The sequence below is a fragment of the Chenopodium album genome, chromosome 6 (genome assembly GCF_948465745.1).
Source record: "Chenopodium album chromosome 6, dcCheAlbu1.1, whole genome shotgun sequence".
Lineage (NCBI taxonomy): Eukaryota > Viridiplantae > Streptophyta > Magnoliopsida > Caryophyllales > Amaranthaceae > Chenopodium > Chenopodium album.
In genome coordinates, this window is record NC_137839.1 from 18,254,853 (window position 1) to 18,279,897 (window position 25,045).

The window sequence follows — 25,045 nt, forward strand, 5'->3', positions numbered from 1 at the left end:
TCCCAATCAAGCGCTCTATTTGTCTCATTTTTTAAACAAAATGGAGGTGGGACGGCGGCATACTTAGAGACATATAAGTCTTGAAAGTCGTCGCCCCATAATCCACATACTTTTTTAGTTGCCCGTATGAGTATTGTGGCTAGAGGTTTTTCTATAGGTGTGATATAGTCCAAAGGATTGAACGTACCACTTCCCATATGATCCTCATTAATATGAAACACCCTAATGGGGATGCATTATTGTTAGGTTTAGGCGTAGAAATTCTCCCATCGTCTACTATATCTTGTATTTTGTGTTTTAAGACGTAGAATCGTTCAGTATCGTGCCCAACGCCTCTATGATAAGTACAATAACCATTACCATCCCATTGAGTAAGCCTTCTTTCTGGTGGAGTGGGTGGTGTTGGTCCTGTTGGCGCAAGTAGGCCTTTTTCTCTTAATTTTTCTAACAACTCTTTATAGCTTATAGGAAATGGTGTAAATTTTCTTTCTTTTGTCCACCTACTTCTAGGATCATTATTGTTGTATTGATTTGTATAATTGTATTTCGTGGTGGTCGCAAATACATCAATAGAGGATGATGTACTATCATTCCCCTTTTTGTAGTTATTCTTAGGTTGATGATGATAATGGGGTTTATTTGCTTTTTCTTTAGCAAGATCATCTTCAATCCTAGTAACCACATAATAGACCTTTTGAAAAGTGTCTAGACCAATGTAGCGTAGATGTTTGTTGTACTTTTCATGATAGTTGTCGATGAATTTTTGTACAACTTGAGTTCAGGTGGCCTTTGGGCAAGGTGGGCCGCCTTTTCTCGCCATCTACCATAGAAAGCAAGGAAACCTTCATCGTCGCCTTGCTTAAACATTTTAAGCTCACGTAGAGTCGATTTGAACTCTACGTTACTCTCATATTGGGTAATGAAAGCCGAAAATACATCTTCCCATGTTGTTTTAAATTTTGGATCCAACCCATAGTACCATTCTCTTGCGGTTGGGTCTAAAGATAAAGGGAAATTCAAAGCATAAAGCTTAGGATCAACTCCCTTTAATGCCATGGTGCTAGTAAAACACATTAAGTACGTGGTTTTGTAGACTATTGGTCACCTTAAATATTGGCAAGTCCGTAGCTACGAACTTTTCTGGCAAAGCAAGTCTTGAGGGAAAGCAAACTTTTCTGCGTCGAAGTACTAGTTCCCCATAATGGAACGAAGAACAAGCTTCTCTGACGACTTTTTTGACGGATAATTGTTCCATCTTTTGTTGCAAGGCTAGAACCTCGGCATTTTTATTTTTAGCTTTTCAAGTTTCTTAATTCTTCTTTCCTCGGCCTCTTGAGCCTTTTCCTTTCTTAATCGAGCAATCTCTTATTGGAGTTGTTCGATGGTTGACATTGTTGTTGGACTAAGACTAGTTGTCGAGGGAAGGTGGTTTGAAAGAGGGGGATTACTTGATGATAAACGTAGAATACGAGCGCCCGGGAGCCTTCGTTCCCAAGCTTGAGAACTGGCCCTAAAGGAAGTACGAGAGGATAAGTAAATCGCTACGCTTGTTTAAAAGGAAAAAAAAAAAAAAAGAAATGACGCAAAATATATTCGAACGGATAACATCACCCTTAAACAATTCTCCGACGAAGGTATTGTTTGAACGAGTCAACTCGTTTTTTGAGAAATCAAATTGACTCGTAACAGTGGGCGCGCGCAAGAGATTGAGTTGCGCGCGGATGTCGCGCGCAACCAAATCTCTTGCGCTGGTTGGGGTCGTGCAACTTATTAAGTTGCGCGCGCCACTTGCTCGTATGAATTTTCTTTTTAATTCGAGCCCTTCTTTTTTTTTGTTTTGTCATCGTTTTTTTTTTTTTTTTTTTTTTTTGGTTACTGTAGGCGTCGTTCGAAGTGCGCCTAAGTTAAAGCATGTTGTGAATATTCTTGGCACTCATAGGAAGTGGGAATTGACATATACGATTAGGGACAACGAAAGTAGAGAGCCGCCAATAAGTTTTTAAGAAACGTGTAAACCGTTCACGGATCATAAAAGGCAACCACGAATAAGGGACAACGATAGGCAACAACGATTGACCCGTGAAGGTTACACCCCATTCATAATCCATGAGATTACTAACTCCATATGGTTCGGAACCACGAAAGGAGGATCGGGGATGATGGTACGAAGTGAGTCATGGAGTCACATTCACCCGTATTGGCCTCTACTCGATTCTTATAGTGAAAAGTGATTCCTGCGATCTCAAAGGCATACAAACAAAAATTCAATTTGCTCCAAACTATTATTATGCTAAATTAGTTTAATATTAATGCAACACATTACTCTAAAATATTGTGATCACTTGATTAAACAACAAGATTAAAAAGGAACCTAAATCGGTCGTCCAAATTATCTTATTAGGCGTCATTTCCAATTACATATTCCCTTTAGACATGCAAAATGGTGATCAATAAATATAATAGAATAAACATTAATATTGGAAGCAATTTAACAATAATAGTGTTAGCCAAATCAAATAATAATAATAATAACAACCCTAATCATGATACTAGCAATATTAAAAATAAAATAAAAGTACTTAAATTAATTAATTACTCACATTCTGCGAGTTCCTTTAAATTGCTACATGATGAATAAACTGTTAGTAACTTCAATAAAAATATAAATCAAATGAAAATTAAATTAAAGTAAAATTGATTTGGTCCAAACCCTCAGTCAATTATATCTTTCACGCCTTGGTTTAAGTATAGAACTTTGGGTATTATATGAACTCCTTGGAGTGCTTAATTAGGGAAAGTATTTTGAGAAAATAGGATGGCTAGTATTTAGGCTAAAGAGGGAGAAGAGAATTATTTTATGATCAAGCTTGTTGATCCTTGAAAATAGGGGAGATATGACCTCTATTTATAGAGAAAAAAGAAGGGTCGAAAAATTAAGATAAGATCCGAATTAAATCGGAATAAAACTCGATAGACTGCAATTTTGTGGTTTTTGTTTTTATCATATCTTTTGATCCAGAAATCGAAATGAGATGAATAAGATATCGTTGGAAAGATATTAAAGTCTAATTTCTAACCCAATTAAAATCAGATTAAAATATTTTGTATAACAAAAGATATAGCCAAAATAGTGAGACGGTATCAGTTTTGGATAGTGTTTGACATTTTATTCATATCTTTTCCGTTATAGTTCGGAATTGATATTATAATATATCATTGGAAAGATACTTTCAAGGGCTATCCAACCATATAAAATTTGGATAAAAACTATGAGGCAAAAAAATAATATCTGTCTATCTTTGAACATCTTTCAATTCGGATATAAATAGGATTTTCAAAAAAAGGAGTTTTATTCAATTTCAAACTATTTAATCTTATCTTTTCAAAAAGGATAATTAAGATCTTTTAGAAACTTATAGAAGCTTCCAATTAATCCTAATTGGTTTAGGAATGGGATTTAATATATTGGACCCTCCACATGATCATTGGGTCGTAGGTAAGGTGGGCTTAGGTTCGGTTTGGGCTCAGTTTAATATTTTGGCCATAACTTATTCCTTATAACTCGGATTTGGGATTATAATATACCGTTGGAAATCTCTTTTCAAGCCCCATCCAAATATTCAATCATTGGACCCATATTATGGACCAAAATAAACTGTATCAAACGTTTTTGTAAAAAAGACACGAAATGAATGATTTTAAAGGACACGAAATGAATTGTTTAAGGTTTAAAGGCACGAAAAGAGGAAAAATAAGTTATGGTTTGGGGAAATGGGCTAGGAATTGGGTTGGTTTATGAAATGGAAATATGGATTTAAGCACTCCAAAAATTAAATACTCAACCCGACCAATAATGGCGGTGAAAGGTTGTTCATTATTGTGCTTGGTTTTGGGGAGACATTTTTAGGTGTCTACAGAAGCCCCCAATTTGACTGGTAGAAACATCAGTTTCGAAAACGATAGTCAAAGTAGTCAATAGGGACGGAGAATGATTTAAGACGTTCTGCGATCCTAAATCACTCTGTATACGCCGATACCTGCAAAAAATATTAATTCCACAGATAAAAGAGTAAAGGGATAGAACGCTTATCTGACACCAGTGTATTGGTGACAAATGAGTTTGGTATTTTCCTATGCTTGAAGGAATCCACCGGATGACATTTGTTGAAATGCTTTCCATTCTTGAGGAAAGCCGACAGATGAGTTTGGTAGCTTTCTAAGCCTGAAGAAACCTACCGGATGACACTTTCCATGCTTGAGGAAAGTCGACATATGATTTTGGCGTTTTCCTATGCTTGATGAAATCCACCGATAATGCTTTCCATGCTTGAGGAAAGCCGACTGATGATTTTGGAAGCTTTCTATACTTGAAAAAATCCACCGGATAATACTTTCCATGCTTGAGGAAAGTCGACAAATGATGAGATTGCAAGTCTATGTGTATCGAGAACCTTGCGTCGTGAAATGATGGTGGTTCGATTGTCCCCGAATGTGGGCTGTAGATGGTCCGCTTGTCCCCGGACGTGGGCTGTAGTTGGTTCGCTTGTCCCCGAACGTGGACTGTAAATGGTTCGCTTGTCCCCGAACGTAGGCTGTAGATAGTCCGCTTATCCCCGAACGTGGGTTGTAGATGGTTCGCTTGTCCCTAGACGTGGGCTGTAGATGGTCTGCTTGTCCCCGGACGTGGACTGTAGATGGTCCTCTTGTCCCTAGACGTGGGTTGTAATTGGTTCGCTTGTCCCCGAACGTGGGTTGTAGATGAGACCTGCAAAAATAAATTTACCAATGGACTCGTATATATTGTGATTGACTTGACCAACTGACTTGACCAAACTTTGACTTGGCACGACATGACTTGTGATTGTGTGTGTATATGTATGATTTAAATGTATGAGCAAACACAAGCAATCAACAATGAAAAAAGCAAAAAATTTCCGTCATTTTTGTCAAGAGACGAGTGGAGGGTACCGACTTTCTCCTGAAAAAGAAAGACGTGAAAAATGAAATTTTATATTCGAACTTCCCTTGCTAAAAATTTTGAAATTTTTTTTAAACTTCCCTAAAAGAAAACAATGAAAAAAGGAAGAAGTTTTGAACTTCCTCCTTGAGCAAGACGAAATGAATCGCATGGATTGGATTGCTTTTCTTGAAAGTAATGTATGCATGATGCATGTCCTTAGGCAAGGAGGCTAACGACAATTACATCATGTGACACGATGAATGAACTTAGGTCATGGAGCTAAGCATCATATATGGTGTAAAGAAACGATCTTGAACGTCACTTAGGTTTGGAAGCTAAGCACGTATACAGATGAAGTGATTATTGCATAATGAATGTTGCTTAGGTCAAGGAGCCAAGCACGATATGCTTTGTATGATTAAAAATCATTGATATATAAATGTTTCTCAGCACATTATGCGATGCATGAAACAATGAATATTGCTCAGGTCAGGAAGCTAAGTAAGTATACAATGTTTCTTCTAATGAATGTTGTCTTTAAATATGATGAAACATGCACAGTGTTGAAACAAGATTTCATGATAAATGGCTCTTAAAGGGAAGGATGATTAATATGGATATGGATGTGTGAATGTGATACTAAGGCTGGCTGCAAGGGTTATGGCGATGGAAAAAGATGTGAGAAGAATCAAAGATGATGACTCTTTAGGCTAGGTAGGCTAAATAATGTGGGTTCAAGCCCCCAAGTCTATCTCTAAATGGGTAGGGGTAAGCATGGGATATTCTTTGACTCAATCATGCATGGATATGAATATGAATGTGACTGCACCTCGATGTGAGGTTGCCTACGTATCCGTTAGGAATCAGGCCGAACGTAGCTCTAACCGAACTTTGCACAAGTGTGTGTACACCTCAAAAAGGTCTTTCAAGGGTTGTAAGGTGGTTAAGCTGAAGGTTTAAGGAAGAAAGGGGTAAAAAGCTCAAGACCCGAGAGAAGCCCCCAAGATATGCAATTGTGTATTAGACTTTGCAAGTTTTATTTTTCATATATTTTTTTGTTTTGAATTTTGCAAGTTTATTTTCATTTTTTCTTTGTTTTTTTTTTTTTTGCTTTTTTTTTTCTTTTGAATCAATGTGGGCAATCTCAGATCATGCGCTCCATCACTCACTTAGCATTCATGTTTCTCAGGCACGGTACCAAGCACTCGATGAGAGACGCAATTTAAGACGTGTTCATATCAAAGACATCGGAACACTTGCCCTTAGACATTGTTTTATTGTTGCTTTTCTGCTTTTTTTTTTATTGTTTTTACTTGCCTTTTGAATGTTATACAATTACACATCTTCCAATCCCAGGGTTAAGTGAATGTGGGTTGAAGAAATGAAGGTCTAACGTTAGACAAGGCTCAAAGTGGTTGATGAAGAAATGGAATGTGATTGAATGGTTAATGGGGAATGAATGGGTTGCAAAGGTACCTCAAATCATTGGTATACCTTGTGTTCGGTTCGGCAATTGATTTTTTTTTTTTTTTGTGCTAATCACATGATCCAATGTAAGAAAGAGATGCTCATTTATGAATAAGGTAAGAAATGTGACACATAGACACATGGATAAAGAGAACCTATGCTAGACTTTTAGGGGGAAGGGTTTGAAACAAAAGAAGAAGAAAACATGAAATCTTGGTGAGAAGCTTGCATTGTGCTTTGTCTTCATGGTTGTTTATGAGTAACTTCTTGCTGCCTGGTGAGGAAAAAATTTCTTGTTGTTGATGCTTTGATTGAAAAGAAAGAAGGAAGGAGTGACGTTCCCCTTATTCTTCCAACTACTGCCTAGTGATTTTAGACTCAAGTACTTTGTAAGGATGAACTCACTTAATGCATTCACTCAATACTCAGATTGGAAAGGAAGAGTGTAAGAAACAATTTTGAAATCTGATGGGAAAAACTCCACTCATTCCTATTACGACGGAAAACAACGCATGCATGGTCCTAATACCCAATCATAAACAATATAGTGTATTACTCGAAGACAAAGTGTGTGCAATGACTTAACATGTGTGATTATGTAAGTTTATTAAGACTCGTGGTATGATCGCATGGCTAGACATGAAGACGTTGTGAAAAACAAAGGACCCAATGACTAAATAGCACGGAAGACTAAAAGACAAACTAACTTGATTAATTTTGTCCAATTTTAATGTTTATGCTATTTACTAGGTGAAAACGGTCCATTGGCAATCATTAGTCATATATAAGATCAACCACAATCAAAGACAAAGAACACATGTTAAGGTTAATTAGCACAAAAATCGATCACAAGAAACTAAGAAGAGGACTAGAATTCTAAAAGAGTTAGGACTCATGGGTATAAAAAAATAAATAAATAATTTATAATCCTATGTTATATGAGTTTACACAGATTAAAGGACTTGACTAAGAATAGCTTGACAAGAAAAGATATAATTTTTTTTTTTTAAAAAAGAAAGTCGAAGCTAAAAAGACACCTAAACTGGACAGGCTGTAGTATATCAGTTATAACTTTTGATCTGTGACTCTGATTAGGACGAAACTAACTCTAAGTCAAAGATAAAACTCGGGGCTACAGATCCATATGTGGCACGACACGTAACTCTTTCTAGAACTCCGGATATGATCAAAACAAGTTTACTCTTGTGCAGTATACGGGAATAAAAATCCGGGTGAAAAAAAAATCTATGGCTCGACTCTAATAATTAAAAAAAGGGTTTGATAAGAGAAAAAAAATAATTAAAAAAAGGTCAATAAAAAAAATGCACACATAAGCATATCGTTACGCATGATGCAATGAAGTTCGCAACTTAAAGTCAAGTTCTATGTTCGACTATGGTCAAGCTTTTGGGTGTCAAAGGGTACCATGCATGGTTAAGAGTTTAGACGCGTTAGCAAGCTGGCAGCCTCCCTTGAGGGTGTATGCCAACGGGCGGCTCCGCGAGTTCGTGATGAAATCGAACTCGACTCCATGGTTTGGGTGGATTTTAAAAACTCGGATGAACCCTTATTGCCATGAGCGTTTTCGGATTGATATAGCATAAATCCCCTGGGCTAGCCACATACGTAGAACACGTACTATTGTGGCAAAATAGGTAACCTAAAAAAAAATATGCATATGTGACAATGCCAATTAAATCGAAGGAATACAATTCAAGAATCTTTCAAGTCTCATCCACTCATCTTAATTAAATACCGATCACTCAAATAGATAAATAATCAAGAATCCTCCCCAATGGAGTCGCCAAATTGTAGGCGTCGCTCAAAGTGCGCCTACGTTAAAGCATGTGGTGAATATGCTTGGCACTCATAGGATGTGGGAATTGACATATAAGATTAGGGACAAGGAAAGTAGGGAGCCGCCAACAAGTTTTTAAGGAACTTGTAAACCGTTCACGGATCATAAAAGGCAACCACGAATAAGGGACAACGATATGCAACAACGATTGACCCGTGAAGGTTACACCCCATTTATAATCCATGAGATTACTAACTCCATATGGTTCGGAATCACGAAAGGAGGATCCGGGATGATGGTACGAAGTGAGTCATGGAGTCACATTCGCCCGTATTGGCCTCTACTCGATTCTTATAGTGAAAAGTGATTCCTGCGATCTCAAAGGCATACAAACAAAAATTTAATTTGCTCCAAACTATTATTATGATAAATTGGTTTAATATTAATGCAATACATTACTCTAAAATATAGTGATCACTTGATTAAACAACAAGATTAAAAAGGAACCTAAACCGGTTGTCCAAATTATCTTATTAGGCGTGATTTCCAATTACATATTCCCTTTAAACATGCAAAATGGTGATCAATAAATATAATTGAATAAACATTAATATTGGAAGCAATTTAAGAATAATAGTGTTAGCCAAATCAAATAATAATAATAACAACCCTAATCATGATACTAGCAATATTAAAAATAAAATAAGAGTAATTAAATTAATTAATTACTCACATTCTGCGAGTTCCTTTAAATTGCTACATGATGAATAAACTGTTAGTAACTTCAATAAAAATATAAATCAAATGAAAATTAAATTAAAGTAGAATTGATTTGGTCCAAACCCTCAGTCAATTATACCTTTCACGCCTTGGTTTAAGTACAGAACTTTGGGTATTGTATGAACTCCTTGGAGTGCTTAATTAGGGAAAGTATTTTGAGAAAATAGGATGGCTAGTATTTAGGCTAAAGAGGGAGAAGAGAATTATTTTATGATCAAGCTTGTTGATCCTTGAAAATAGGGGAGATATGACCTCGATTTATAGAGAAAAAAGAAGGGTCGAAAAAATTAAGATAAGATCCGAATTAAATCGAAATAAAACTTGATATTCTGCAGTTTTTGTTTTTATCATATCTTTTGATCCAGAAATCAGAATAAGATGAATTAAATCAGATTAAAATACTTTTTATAACAAAAGATATATCCGAAATAGTGAGACGGTATCAGTTTTGGATAGAGTTTGACATTTTATTCATATCTTTTCCGTTATAGATCGGAATTGATATTATAATATATCATTGGAAATATAATTTCAAGGGCTATCCAACCATATAAAATTTTGATAAAAACTATGAGGCACGAAAATAATATCTGCCTATCTTTGAACATCTTTCAATTCAGATATAAATAGGATTTTCAAAAAAAGAAGTTTTATTCAATTTTAAACTATTTAATCTTATCTTTTCAAAAAGGATAATTAAGATCTTTTAGAAACTTATAGAAGCTTCCAATTAATCCTAATTGGTTTAGGAATGGGATTAAATAATTTGGACCCTCCACATGATCATTTGGTCGTAGGTAAGGTGGGCTTAGGTTCGGTTTGGGCTCGGTTTAATATTTTGGCCATAACTTATTCCTTATAACTCGGATTTGGGATTATAATATACCGTTGGAAAGCTCTTTTCAAGACCCATCCAACTATTCAATCATTGGACCCATATTACGGACCAAAATAAACTGTATCAAACGTTTTTATAAAAAGGACGCGAAATGAATGATTTTAAAGGACACGAAATGAATTATTTTGGGTTTAAAGGCACGAAAAGAGGAAAATAAGTTATGGTTTGGGGAAATGGGCTAGGAATTGGGTTGGTTTATGAAATGGAAATATGGATTTAAGCACTCCAAAAATTAAATACTCAACCCGACCAATAATGGCGGTGAAAGGTTGTTCATCATTGTGCTTGGTTTTGGGGAGACATTTTTAGGTGTCTACAGTTACCCTTCGAATATGACTCAAAATTACAAAGAGACTACTTCGTAATTGGGAACCTAGACCGAACTAAAAAAAAAAAGAAAAAAGAAGAGGACTATCCTAACACGTTGCACATAGTCACATAAAGCATATCATAAGTTAAGGTTCACGTAATGCCATTCTAAGGTCAAAGAGGCTTTGGTGTCCAAATGTACCATATCTAAAGAAACGATGCACAAATCAATCACTCAACGTGTTGACTCATGACATCGTCCTCCCAACATTTTGTTGGTGATATGGGTGGGATGATTGTTATTGATTTCGGGATAGAAGCCTAGTGTTGGCGACCCCTAATCAATGAGCCAATCCCCAATGGTTAAAGTGTGATATACTTATGCATAATGCAATGTTGCTTGTTTGGTTTTTACTTTTGCGCAAAATGAAGATATTATGCGTTCGAGTCTCGCTCTCTAACTAGAGATTATCCAAGTTAATTCTTGTCATAACCCATAGGCAACCTAGTGTTGGAAACCTTGGACCATAACTAAGAACTAATCATGTAACCTTTAAGTCCCCAGTGGAGTCGCCACTGTAAGGAGGGTGATCCCATCGTAGGGGGTCCTTCCTTAGATGCCCATGGCCACTGAAAAGCCTAGGACTTTACACTTGTTAGGGTGTATTAGGATTTGAATTCCTGACTGTTTGGGAGACCTTGAATTAGAAATGATACTCTCATCACGCTTTTTTGTAGAAACAAGTAGGAGTCGCCAATGAGTGTTAGCAAAATTCATAAACCTCGTTCATGCCTTTCTTCCATGTGGATTTCATGGAATAATTAACTCGAATCGTAAGTTTACCCATGCCCAAATTGGTCTACATAAACCAGCAGAAATGAGTTCGGGAGCGAGGGTACTAAAATAACGTTCCTTTTAGGGAGGAATCGCTATTATAGCCCTAGTACGGCCTCTACTAGCTCTTCCTTTTTTGCAATTTCATTACCAAATAATATATGCAACGCGATACCTAAAACTAAGTTAGTTGATTTTATTTACACACATTAATTCACGTAGGAATTACATTACAAAGTCGTTATTCTTTATTTAATCAATTTCATGAAAAGAACAAGAAAATAAATAATATTTGCCTTGGCTTAAGTGATCAACCAACAATTAATTATCCAATTCTAATATTTATTTAACTAAAGATGCTATGTGTAAATAATTAATTAGTCCTTTTAAAGTGATCAAACAGCACTAATTAATTAATTAAGGTTCCTTTAAACAAGAAAATAAATATGATTTATCTAAGTGCTCGGGAATTTACCACTTCTCTTTGCTAGATCTCCGTTTAGAACACTTATGGACACCTTCTTGTTGGGGAACCTCCACCCTAGTAACAAAAGATCAAGGGGTGAGTGTTTAGGACAAGAGGGTTTAGGTAGCACAAGTTTACAAGTATTCCACCAGAGTTTTAGGTTATTTTATGTGTGTGTAAGCCTCGGATTAAGCCTCTATTTAGAGGGAATGGGTAGGATCAGGGTTTTGAACATTCTGCCGCAGGAGGTGTCGCGCGCAACAGATTCAGTTGCGCGTGGCATCTCAACGCAAGTGAATTGGTTGCGCTGCTATGGGAAGCGCAACTGAGTGTCTTGCGCGCGGCATTATGGTAAGATTCGATTTTATATTTTCACAAAATTCTTAATCTTCCGTTAGCACAGCTCTAGAGTTTGCGCTGAGCGTCGCGCGCAACTGAATTAGTTTGCACGCCTTCCCAGCGCGACTGATTGAGATGCGCGTGGATTTTCCTGCGGTAGCATTAAAATTTTACCTAGGTGCTCCTAAATCAGTCATTATTGGGTTTTAAGCACGGGCTTAAGCCTAATATTGATGGGATTTAGTTAATTGGACCTCGTTTAGCTTTGTTTCTTTAGTTTAGGCTAGTTTTTTGTGCTTTGTGGCTTAACTAGTTATCCATAAGCATTCTCTACTTCAATATAACACGAAGATGGTTTTATTTATCACCATTGCACTTCCTGTCGGGACAGGAGGCCAAAAGTAGGTGTGTACAGGTTTATCATATTTTTATATTACTTTTATTATTCTCTCTCTCCTTCTTCTACAGCAGCATCTCCTCTTTCCCTCCTTGTTCTTCAGTTCTCAATTTCTCACAACTTTACAATCAATCCTCCATTATTATATCAAAACTCTTCAATCTCTCTTACATCTTACAAATCAATAACGGTTGTTTAATTTGCTAGCAAAATGTCAAACAAAAAATTCCTTAACTAAGAAGGAAATCAATTTCTTTATCTTCATCAGCGAGCATAAAAATATAAAGAGTTCGTGACGCCATACAGGACACACACAGATGTAGATGGTTCTGCGTTTTGCGTGCGGTGAAGGTTCTTCCGAGTGTGGCAATGTTTTCAGATCTTCCTTGGTTTTATTAGTTATTTATATATATATATATATATATATACATATATATATATATATATATATATATATATATATATACATATATATATATATATATATATATGACTAGATGAAACCCGTGCGATGCACGGTTTGTTTGATTTTTTTTAAATAACTTTTTTTGTATTAATGTGTTGAAATCTAATATATATATATATATATATATAAAGGAGAGTTTTTTCTCGAGTTTTAAAGAGCCGCGTAGGATTTAATTTTTTCAGCGCGCCACGTAGGATAATAAATTTTAGTGGTAGCCAATTAAATACGAGATTAATAATTTCTTTTAGAATTAAATAATTTAACTGACACGTAAGCAAAATTGGTGAATGAGATTATCCAGTTTAAATTAATTAAATATAAAATATTATCTTTTAATATCAGGAATTTTATCTAAACATTTAACAATTTTTAGCACATAAATATATATGTAAAAATATTATTTTTAAAAATTCAAACAAACCGTACATCGCACGGGCTTCATCTAGTTTGTTATATATTTAGATAAAATTCCTAATATTAAAAGATAATATATAATAATTAATTAATTTAACCTTAAAAATTTCACTCACTAATTTTGCATATGTGGCATTTGAATTATTTAATTCTAAAAGAAATTAATAATCTCTTATTTAATTGGCTACGACAAAAATTTATAATCCTACATGGCCCGCTAAGAAAATTAAATTCTACGTGGCTCTTAAAAAACTCGGGAAAAAAACTCCCCTTTATATATATATATATATGTTAGATTGTGGGTTTGTTAGAAAATTAATGTGTAAAACAAGTTTGAATTTTTGGTTTTTAAATTAAACAATTTATTTGATTGTTTTTTTTGGAATCTTGTTGTCGATTACTTGACTGAGTGTTATGAATTTTTTAGTATGTTATGAATTTTCTGTACAAGTGTAGTCAAATTTAATATGTGTTTTATTGAGTAATAGATCTTATAATTTGAGTAATTATAGAGAACTTTTTTTTCAATTTCTTTTAAAACTTTTTATGACTACGATCTTAATCCTAAAAGATAGAGTATAACTTTATTTTCCATTTTTCTCAATCGAGAATTTCAAAATTTGAGTACCCTGTGACCCGACCCGAGAAATTCGGGTACCCGAGTTTCTCGGGTCGGGACATGGGCCGGCAGCTCCACTACCCGATAATCCGGGTAACCGCATTTTCAGGTACCCAGATTATCGGGTAGTGGATTTGAACACTTCTACCAGTGATACTGACTAACTGAGCTAATACTGATCATCAAGTGCAAAGTCCATCATTGACTTTAGTGTTAATACCCCTAAATTGCGCACATGTCCGTCTCTTTCCCAAATTCAGCTTCCCATTTTAACAATGGAATGTTCTTGTTGATCTAAATTTCATCGCCATGGCAGAGGAGCTCAAGCTTAATCCACTGAAATTCTTGAAATTAAATGCATTTAGGTAACTAGGGAATATTTCTAACACCAACTTTGAGCGCCAATGTAATCATGTTTTTAGGCATGGTGGCGTCCAAAGGGAAGCTGAGGAATCTAGAGATAAAAGAGTCGCCAACAAATTTTGGGAACTTGTAAATTGTTCCCGAAAGTGTAGGTTACACCTCATTCGTGATCACGAATCCCTAGTGGTCCAAAACCAATCATGACCGGATATTTGGAGATGATAGTACCAATCCAACTTGAAAGAGATTGATCCCTCCCTAAATCGGCCTGTACTTAATTCACTCTTATGATATTCATGGGTGCTTTTCGATCAACATACATTAAGTCAATCCTAAGCATATATGATTTACGTTGATTGATTATTAATGATCTATTAATAATTGGTGACCACTTAAACTAAAATTATATTAACCCTAAATAAAATTATTAATTATCTTATATTGTGCGTGATTTCAAGTACAAATTTCCTTTATTTTAATCTTGTAGAAGAGGACGTGATCAAGTAATTACAATCAATCATGAATAATCAAACAATGTATAATTATTGACACAACAATCATCATCATAATAATACTATAAAAACATGGCTAGCAAGACCATAGGCATGACATTAAATGGATTAATAACAAATCCTAGCATATGTCACTAATAATAAAAAATCAAAGCTTTAGCATAAACATGATATTATAAATATTAGAGAAATCTTAACATAATACTAGGACGGAATTAAAATAAAACTCTAAGCATGATATCTATATCAAAAGAATAATTAAGAAATCGAATTACTAACTTTCACAACTAAAAATTAAGGTTCTTGCGACCGTCGCAAACGGTCACTTAAAATAGCAAAAAGTGGTCGCTAATATAAAAATAATTGCGACCATCAATGGTCGTAACATGGTAATTATTATTCACTTGGTCGCAAAAAGTCAAAATTGCGACTAACTGACGATCACAATAAATTCGCGACCGTTTCCTTTATTTTCAACGATAGTTACATTAACGGTCGTAATTTATATTAATTGTGACTGGTATTGTAGCGGTCGCAAAATTGTTCATTTGCGATGGCCAAAAGCGGTCGCTAAAAGTTTGAAAAAAATATTAAATATTTATGTAGTTTATTTCAACTAAAGTAAGATATGTTATGTGTTCTTACTATTTTCATACTAGATTGAATTTAGGGTTCAATTTTGGATGAACTTAGTTTAATTTTACTATTTTTTTGTATTTTTTACACGAATTTTAGAATTGCGGATGATTTTTGGATTTTTAGGTTTCATTAAATTTTGATTTTACTATTTTATTGATTTTTCTCCAATCTGACTGTTTTTTTTTTATTTTTTATGTTTTGCTGCTCGTTTTACTGTTTTTTAATCTGACTGTATTTTTTTTTATGTTTTGCTGCTCATTGTGGTTGATTATTCCGCTGCTACTACTAAGAGAAGCTCTTTCCCATTTTTTTTTAGCTCAAAAATGTTCCATGATATATACTTAGCCGTGAATAGATAAACTATGATATAGTGTTTGTATTGAAATAATTTTACCAGGCCGTTTTGTTAAAAATAAATGTATATGTTTTTGTAGGTTTTTGTATTAAGAGGTTTTGCAAATAATTGGCATCAATCCTCTATTCCTCTGCTAGTATACTTAACTAGAGGAACAACTATTAGTATTTTCTTGGAAAGGTAATGTAGTTGTTTAAATAGTTGTAGAATATTATTTTGTTTCTTTGATGCTTCATTCTCAACTCTGATTGTTTATTGATTCATTATATTTGATATCAGGAACTGGTGTCTTTAAACTGTTTGCAAGAGAAAAAGGAAGTGGACTTCCATTATGGACTTGTCCGTGTTAGGGAATATGAAGATTTTGTCCCTAAATTGAATTATGCTGGCTTCAAATTCCATAATATTTATTGGATTCTTTTGTTATAGTTCTTAGGCTTGAAAAGAACGCATTTGGTTTACCAACATTTGGATTCGTCTGGTGCTTGTGTCATACTTATTAATGATGAAGATATCAATATTTCTTTGTTGTAAACTTATTTGATAGGTTGCTAATACAAGGCGCCGTCATTCCCAAATTAATGAGTAGGATAAAATACAAAGGAAATTATGTCGAAATTTGTATTTGATCTTATTATTTTTATTATGATTTTATTTTTTTGTCTTGCACTATTGTATTATATGAAGGGATACAGTTGGCAAATTATAATGTTACTTTAATATGTGGATTAAAAAATTTGTCATTTGAATCACTCTTTAAAAAAGAAGCGGCGCAAATAGCTCATTATCTCGTCCTCAAACCAGTCATTTGCATCACTCGTTTATTAAAGAAGTGACGCAAATATAAGAATATATGTTATTAAAAAGAGTCATTTGCGTCACTCGTTTATTAAAGAAGTGACGAAAATAACAAATATAAGTTACGAAAAAAGTCAATTGTGTCACTCATTTAACAAACGAGTGACGCAAATAACTCTTATTTACGTTGCTCATTGGAGCGACGCAAATGAATTTTGAGTCATTTGCGTCGCGAGCAGTTGCGTCGCTCATAGAAGTGACGCAAATACAACCTAAATGAGCTACGCAAATGAAGGTTTTTTTACTAGTGATTATCGGTATCGAAATTCATCTAATCCATTGGATTTCCATAATTTTTCCCTCCATTGAAATTATGTATAAGAAAGATTAACCATCACAGCACAACAACAGTAAAAGGAATAAGTTAAGCTAATATGAACACCTAAAGCATTGAACACTGATTAGATTTTACAAGCCAACCAATTAAGGTTATTTATTTTTTATATTCTGGATTCTGGTTTAAAATATGGAAATTTATATACTACCTCCGATTATTATTACTTGCAACAAAAGAATATCTTATGTCTCACAAATAATACCCTTTTGTTGCGAGTAATAAGAACCGGATGTAGTATATAGTCTGTGATTTAATATAATCCTATTTTTCATGGGGGTGTTGTTAGGGAGCTTATAATGTGATACTTCGTGTAATATATATACTTGAATTTGGTTTTCAGATAAAATTGTGTTTTTTTGGGAAAATTTGTTGAAAATAGTCCAAAAAGGGAAAATATGTTAAATACACGGCCAAAGATGGGAATGAATGAATAATAAATCAACAAGTCACTTACTTTGTTTTCGAGATGAGTCTCTTATGTAAAAGGTAATCTTCTTTTTATGATACATACTTTCAGTTGCTCTTCATATATTATTATTCATTTCATGTTTGATTCTTTAGGTTAGTTGCTGAGACACCACTAGATAATGCCGAGGAGGCTGAGACATAAGTAAAATACAAATACCCAATCACAATGATGAAAACTCAAGGTGGATAGGTGGATTTAAACTGCGTGTTATGGAAGGCGAACTTACGGATTCATAGATTTGTAAAGGGTTTAGAATCATATTTTAGAATTTAAGTTTATTTATGTTTATTAAACGTTATTAAGCATAATGTGTACATACTCCTAGCTATTGATTGGATACGGAGAAATGGATAGGAATGATTGAGTTTTTGATAATTCTAAACTTATGAATTTTTTTATTAACATACAAATTAAGTATATAAATTTTGTTTTAGTGCACATGAAATGGCTATATAGAGTATTCTAATCTTCTGTCTATTAATTTTAATAGCTAATGGTTGTTAAAATTAACAGCTAATTTTAACTTTGTTTTCGAGATGAGTCTCTTATGTAAAAGGTAATCTTTTTTTTATGTTACATACTTTCAGTTGCTCTTCATATATTATAATTCCTTTCATGTTTGATTCTTTAGGTTGCTGAGACACCACTAGATAATGCCGAGGAGGTTTGAGACATGTGTAAAATACAAATACCCAACAATAATGAAAACTCAATGTGGATAGGTGGATTTAAACTGCGTGTTATGGAAGGTGAACTTATGGATTCATAGATTTTTAAAGGGTTTAGAATCATATTTTAGAATTTAAGTTTGTTTATGTTTATTAAACGTTATTAAGCATAATGTGTACATATCCTATTGATTGGATACGGAGAAATGGATAGGAATGATTGAGTTTGTTAAAGTGGAGAAAGATGTGGAGAAAACGGCTTAGCCTTCTGTATTCTATTAATCACAAATATATACTCAATACAATAGAATACCTAACTTGCCTAAAACTCCTAACAAGATAGACTTGCCAAATATACAATATTAACATAAATATAACAAACCAAACTCTAATACTCCCCCTCAAGTTGGAGCATGTAAATTACGAATGCCCAACTTGCGTAAGAGAAAACCAAATTGTTGACGTCCAAGAGCCTTGGTGAGAATATCTGCTAACTGATCACCTGTCCGAACATATGAGGTAGAAATATTACCGTTTATCAAATCATCACGAACAAAATGACAGTCTACCTCAATATGCTTCGTACGTTCATGAAACACCGGATTCTTATCTATATGCAAAGCCGATTGATTATCACAAAAAAACTGCATAGGCTTTGAATGCTTAACACCAAGAATAAACAACAACATTTTCAACCACTTCAACTCACGAGAAGCGAGGGACATAGACCTGTATTCCGCTTCAGATGAGGATGTGGCTACAGTTGGTTGTTTCTTAGTCTACCAAGAAACAGGGGAACGACCTAAGAAAACAAAATAACCTGACAAGGAACGCCGACTCAATGGGCACGCCGCCCAATCACTATCACAAACGCCGTCAAGCGTAAATTCGTCGTAGGTCGCAACAAAATACCTTCTCCCGGACTACCCTTAAGATAGCGCAAGACACAAATGGCCGCATCCCAATGAGAAACATGTGGAACACTAAAAAACTGTGCCAAAACATGCACTGAATAACTCAACTCCGGTCGAGTGACCGACAAGTAAACTAAACAACCAACCAAACGACGATACTGTTCTAGATGAGCAAACGGCTCACCGGAAGCATGTGCAAGACGATGATTCTGCTCCATCGGAGTATTAATGGGTTTACAACCCAACATTCCTGCCTCAGTCAAAATATCAAGAGCATACTTTCGTTGTGAAAGAAAGATGCCCGCTGGACTCCGAGCAACCTCAATGCCCAAGAAATACTTAAGGAAACCCAAATCCTTCATATAGAAGCATTTGCTCAAATAGGCTTTAAAACGAACAATGGCATCATGAGAGTTGCCTGTAATTATCAAGTCATTGACATATACAAGAACATGTAAAGAGACACTACCCTATACATAGCTAAATAGAGAGTAATCAGCGTATGAGTTTTTAAACCCAAAACCTCGCAGAGCACTTGACAGTTTTGCAAACCACTGTCTCGGGGTTTGTTTCAAGCCGTATAAAGATTTGTCCAACCTGCAAACTTTGCCAGGTGTCGGAGTACCGTACCCTGGAGGTAATTGCATATATACTTCTTCCAAATAACCATGAAGAAAAGCATTATGAACATCCATCTGATGTAACTCCCAATTCAAAGAAACTGCAACAGACAACAAAATACGTACCGTAGTCATCTTTGCAACTGGAGCGAACGTCTCATTAAAATCAACACCTTCAACCTGACGATTGCCACGAACAACCAAACGAGCCTTGAGACGTTCCACCTTTGACTTGTCTGTGTACTTGATTTTGTACACCCAACCACAACCAATGGCCCTCTTGCCTGGAGGAAGATCCACAATGGTCCATGTGCCATTGCGTTCTAGAGAATCAATCTCATCTTGCATAGCCTTACGCCAACCGACGTCTTTAACCGCCTCTTTGAAAGAAGACAGTTCCGTTCCCTTAGTGATCGTCGCCAGAAAACACATGTGTCTGTTAGAAAAACGATTATATTCAACATGACAAGCTATAGGGAAAGATTTACCTGAGGAATGTGATTGAGGAGGAACGACAGTTGATGTATGTGGGTCCATATTTTCGGTAATGATAGTGTGAGTGACATAATTTTGGATCCACGAAGGAGGACGTTTTTCACGATGACCACGTCCCAAATTATCCGACGAACTCCCTCTCAAGCATTCCGGATTATTCAAAATATTTTCGTCGACGATTTCTTGTTCAACAACGGTGCTCAGCCGAAAACCATCATTAAACGAACCAAAAGATGGTGAACTACCATCATTAGCCACCACCGACTGCCGGGCAGCCGCTGAATGGGGTACAGACTGCCCAACAGCGGTGGTCGTGGTGGACTGCCCAGCCAGACAAGGCTGGGTTGCTGGCTGCCCAGCACTGGCTGGCTGGGCGCTGCTGTGATGCTGCGGCAGAACAGAGCAGCCACTAGTCTGGCTAGCAGGCGCTGGTTTTCCAGCGGGCTGGCCAGTGGCGAGGGGTGAGGAGGCCAGCTGCCTTCCTGCGGGCGCTGGCTGGGTAGTAGGGGGCTAGGCAGAACAGTCCGCTGCCTGGTTGCGGCTTGGCTGCTCTCCCCGCAACCGGGTTGCGGAGTAATATGAAATTTGTGACTCCCCCTCCAAATTTGCACCGTGAAACATGTAATCACCCCCCTCATCATCTTCCCATATCGGAGGTTGAGAAAAATATTTTTCCCACAATAATCTTCGCTTATCGGGAAGTGACTCAAGATACGGAAACTTATCTTCGAAAAACTGAACATCCCGACTCACAAAAAATTCATTCGTCTCTAAATCATAAAGACGCCAACCCTTCTTTCCGTGAGGATACCCCACAAAAATACACTTTTGGGAACGCACGAATCAAACTTGCCTTTAATCCGAGGACAATTTGCGGCATAAGCAAGACAACCAAATACACGCAGACTATCAAAAGATGGAACTTGACCAAACAATAATTCATGGGGGGGTCTTACCCTTGAGTACAGGAGTCGGAGTCTTGTTAATCAAATGAACAGCTGTCATAACACACTCTCCCCAAATATACTTAGGCAACTTTGCCTGAGACCGAAGAGCACGAGCCACATTTAAAATGTGACGATGTTTACGTTCAACTCGACCATTTTGCTGAGCCGTGTCAACACACGACGTTTGATGCAAGATGCCTTTCTTAGAAAAGAAAGAACTCAAACTGAGAAACTCCTGACCATTATCACTACGAACCACCTTGACCTTACGGCCAAATTGAGTCTTAGCCATAGCACAAAACTCACGAACTAACTGAGCAGCTTCATATTTAACAACCATTAAGAACACCCAAGTAGAACGTGAAAAATCATCAACAATGGTAAGAAAATACCGAGCATCACAACAAGACAAAATCTTATTCGGACCCCAAATATCACAATGAATCAAGTCAAAAATAGCAGATGCTCGATTTGTACTCAAAGGAAAAGTGTTGCGGGGTTGCTTCCCCATAAAATAAATATCACAATCAAACGCACAACCAGAAACAATACTATGACCATCAGTACTACTAGAAACTCCCAGAAGAGAACTAACCACTTGCATCGACGGATGACCAAGACGTTTGTGCCATAACAAACTCCCATCTGAAATCACCACTTTGTTTGCCTGAGGATTCCGAGCACGAACCGGACGAAAAATATAGACCCCATCACACTGCCCCACCGCTCCAATCAGGTTCCTCAAACTGCGGTCCTGAATAATGCATAGCTTGTCAATGAACATAACAGAATATGATTGTTTTTCTAACAATTGAGACACAGACAACAAGTTGCATTTAAGAGCAGGAACATAAAGAACATTATCAAGATTTAAATTATCAGATAGAATTACTCTCCCTTCTTTGGTAGCGGTAGTGCTCTTCCCATTAGGCAAACCAATAGGAGACAAAATATCACATAAATTTGTAAATAAATCAATATTACCAGACATGTGATTTGAAGCTCCAGTATCAATGAGCCAATCGACAGAATTATAGGTGCGAATAGACAAATAACTCGAGCATTGAACGACAGACAGAAATTCCTTCCACTGCTCATCAGTGATAGTAGGAACACTCCTACGATCTGCGTTAGTAAGACACTCAAATAGACGGTTAGATTGAGCTCCCATTGAAAGAGAACACCAAACGGCTCAAGCAACACACCAACCAAACTCTAGCAAAAACCAGTAAACACAATAGAGCACCAAGAAATGTACCACCACAGTATAAAACCAACACACGTGATTCCCAAAGAAGTGCACAAATATCACCAAAACCACCAAATTGCACTACCAAAATCACCAAAAGAAATTTACCAAACGTAACTATTGCAAATCACAATAGAAAATGGCAGAATGTCGAATAAGAAAATAATCACCCAAACTCTAATATGAACCCCAAACTTAATATCCTCTTAAAAAAAAGGATATTACAATAATGCACTTACTATTTTATTCCTTTGAGTAAAAAAAATAGTAAGTACTAACCTCAACGATGCAATGAATAAACCAATATGTTGCACCAAACCCAAACCAACAAGTACAACACGCACTTGAAAGAAACCAAACTAAACCGAAACCAATAGCGCTCGCCACTCACACAGAAGTAGCACACACCAACAATGCAACACAAGCAACACTACAACACCTCACTTGCGCAACAAACAAGGGCAAGAAGCACTTGAAACAAACTTACAAACTTGGGACAGCAATAGCACACGCAACACACACAGAAGCAGCCACGGACTACCTCCACCTCGCACGCACAAACCACAACAGCACCCTACTCTGAGCACCGTACAAGGACAACACACCAAGGCACCACGGCAGCAGCACACCACACTAGTAGCGCACCCACGTAGCACCTACACCAACACAATGAAACGCAACAAACACTCGCTACACTCCACACAGCACGCACTATGGATGCGCACCAAACCAAACCAAACAGAAATTGGGAATTGTGATCCCTAATTTCCACCCAAAATAATTTTGAGTGTAAAAAAAAAAAAAAAATTAAGAACGAAGCCCTAATCTCACAATTAAACAACGAAATTTGCGGAAGTAATTCAAGAACAATATGTGGAAATAAATCAAGAACAAACCAAGATCGTAAAAATTCTCTAAAAATTAGAGAGGCCTGATAACATGTTTAAGTGGAGAAAGATGTGGAGAAAACGGCTTAGCCTTCTGTATTCTATTAATCACAAATATATATACTCAATTAAAAATTCTAATGTGGTCATTCTTCAAATATGACCATCACTATTCTTAAATTTGATTGGCTAATCTTATCTCTCCTAAAATAGTTGGTCAAACCCTTTTTAAATTTTTCCTATTTTAAATTCATTTCTTTTTCTGAAAATTACTTTTTCTTTTTTCGAAATTATATTTTATATTTTCAACATTATTTTACAAAAAACATATTTAATTAAATCCCAAAATTAAATAAAAAAAAAGTAAAAAATCAAAAAATATGTTCTTCATTGTTCTTCGTGTTCTTCGTGTTCTTCATGCTAATTCTATGTCCTTCAACTGTAGTTCAATTTAACATCTAATTAATGTTATGTGGCCTTTAGTCTCAATTACGCAACGGTTGAAATCAAAGACATGGCCAGATTCAAACACCATACTTGAAATTTATATTTATCCGTATTTCGATATTGAACGCAATTGGGATTGGTGAAAAATACTTGAATAATTAGTTTTTATTGGATAAAATCCTTCCATTGATGCGAAATATCCGAGTCGATGCAATCGAATCCAATAGTTTTACGTTTTTCAAGAATCTGGGTTCGACTTGAAATTCTAAGAAGAAACCGATAACATTTTTTTTGCGAAACCTGTTTGATCCAAAAAAAACGCTTATGTTAATCTAAATTTTGTTTGTGTATACATAAGTAACACAAATACATATTGGGCATTACCTGTATAAATGATCTCTATAATATATTTGGTTACGATCATACGTAACATTGGACATTACCAAACACTTTTTAAAATTTATTATATCAGCATTAATTGATAGTGAATATGAGTATATAACTTTGGTCTTCACTAGACAATTTAATTTTTTTTTTTTTTGTTTTTTAATTAACACAAACAACGTATTGGACATTACCTATATGAAACAACTCTGTAATCTATTGGTTACGACCATACATAACATTGGACATTACCATATAATGCTTTTAAATTCATATATATATTGTTATATTATTAATTGATAGTGAATATGAATTTGGACTTCAATAGACGAATCACATTTCGTATGTTAACAAGTTAAGGTTTTATATAAATGGTGACTTATACATCTACTTTAGCGGTTTTAATTCTTTAAGCATATACTTCAATATAAGTAATTAAAACATCCGCCTATATATCTTCCAACATAAGTAATTAAAATATTAACCTTTAGAAAATTCAATTCCATGAGCATAATCATTTTAGATTTTTGTAAATAAAATTTAGTCATACTTTAAAGTTTTACATCGATAAATTTTCCACATTTGATTTATACCTTATGCTATTTATATGTTGTTTAATACCCAAAGCCTATTATACACATAGACTTTAGCTGTAAAAAAATAGCTTTTATACACACGAGTAATGACTCAAATTGATTTTGGTTAAAGCTTATTATATGTACATCAATAGACAACAATGACGCGATATCCTTTTTAAATAATTTAGTCGTTGAAATTTTCTGATTAAATTCAAAAAATTTCAATTCACCGCCCTTGTTTTTCGTAGGTTAGTTTTTAAAAAATCAATTATATCATTGACCTACTCTCAACCTTTTAATTTTCCCAAAAAAAAACACACACACACACACACACACACCCAAAGAAATTAAATAATGGGGGATTCACAAAATTCCATATTTCGAGGTTCATCTTCTAGTTTTGGAGGGGACAAGGTGAAATGTGGTTGTGCAAAAATAGACTTAAGCTGTACCAAAAAGGTTTTAATACGCACGGGTAATGACTCAAATTCGTTTATGATAAAACATATTACATGTACATCAATAAACTACTGACGCAGTATCCTTTTTAATTAAATTATTCGTTGAAATTTTCA